Genomic DNA, 1,273 nt, shown 5'->3' with positions numbered 1-1,273 from the left:
AGCTCTCTAGAACAGTGCGGGGAGCACGGTAGGTCCTGTGAAATACATGTTGAATAAATGAGCATGTTTTTAGTATATCTGGCATGTCACAGGTCTTACTAGATGGTAGTAATTACTTCAATCTGGCACTTTTAGACTTTGGGGCCCATTTTCTTCTTTCATATTCCTAACTTCCCTTCCTGGGCAGTGTCAAGGCCCTGAGTCCTTGAGCCTCTTCCTCAGTCTCTACCAACCCATGTAGACAGGATTCTTGAAGACTACAAACTGCCCTACATGTTACCCAGTATCCCAGTCCATGGAGAGCTCTTCCTAGGATAGCATATCAGTCAGGACTCTTCAGAGGGCAAGGACAGACACAAACTCAACCCGTCTTTTTTTTTTTTTTTTTTTTTTTTTTTAAACTGTGAATATATATTTTATTCAGTCATTTTGTTTACAATTGAAACTCTGGGAATTCAAAACTAACATATTTGCCAGTGAGCTTCTCACAGACGCCAGAAAAAGTTTCAATCTTGTGTTCCACATTGTTCCACTGTGCTTTGTCCAGATGAAGCTTTATGAGCTGCTGCCACCCAGTTTCACGTGGATTCTCTTGCCCACAATTTTGCTTGGGAAGATCAGGTCGTCGAGGATTGCATGGTGCACAGCTGTCAGAGTATGGCTCCTGGGATGCTTTTGCTTACTTTTTGTACGGCTTTTTCGAGTTGGCTTGGGCAGAATTCTCCTCTGAGCGATAAAGACAACATGCTTCCACTGAACTTTTTCTCCAATTTGCGTACCAGCCGGACTTGGATTTTCTGGAAAGATTTTCGTTGAGGAATGGGAACAAAGATTATGATAGCTTTCCCACCGGCTGCCATCAACTTCAATTTTCTTGGCAGCTGTAATATTCAGCTCCATGAGCCGAGCCTTGAGGTCCCAGTTCATCCCCAGCTCCAGAAGAGCCTGGGAGATGCCAGCTTCTCGCCTTTGGGCTTCACAATCTTGGCACTCAAACTGAACATGGCTTTCTCCTTGGTGAGCGCTGGCTTAGGAAGAGACCCAAATCTTGCGAGAGCACTTCAAAGTCCGCAATCTGTCTTAATAAACGAACAAAGGAGCTTACTAATAGGAGTGAATGGCTTCAGGTATGGCTGAATCCAGCTGCCCAGCTAATCTCTTTACGTTTCTTTTTTATTTATTTATTTATTTATTTTATTTTTATTTATTTTTTTTATTGCATTTTAGGTTTTGGGGTACATGTGATGAACATGCAAGATTGTTGCATAGGTAC

At 42.5% G+C, this 1,273-nt stretch overlaps 1 pseudogene; it reads right to left on the bottom strand.

Annotated features, from left to right (window-relative positions):
• Positions 1-433: 433 nt before the first annotated feature.
• On the bottom strand, positions 434-1,004 carry LOC101045611 (small ribosomal subunit protein eS7-like; annotated as a pseudogene).
• Positions 1,005-1,273: the final 269 nt, after the last annotated feature.

The sequence above is a fragment of the Saimiri boliviensis genome, chromosome 20, assembly GCF_048565385.1.
Source record: "Saimiri boliviensis isolate mSaiBol1 chromosome 20, mSaiBol1.pri, whole genome shotgun sequence".
NCBI classification, from domain to species: domain Eukaryota; kingdom Metazoa; phylum Chordata; class Mammalia; order Primates; family Cebidae; genus Saimiri; species Saimiri boliviensis.
This window is presented reverse-complemented; position numbering and strand designations above follow the sequence as displayed.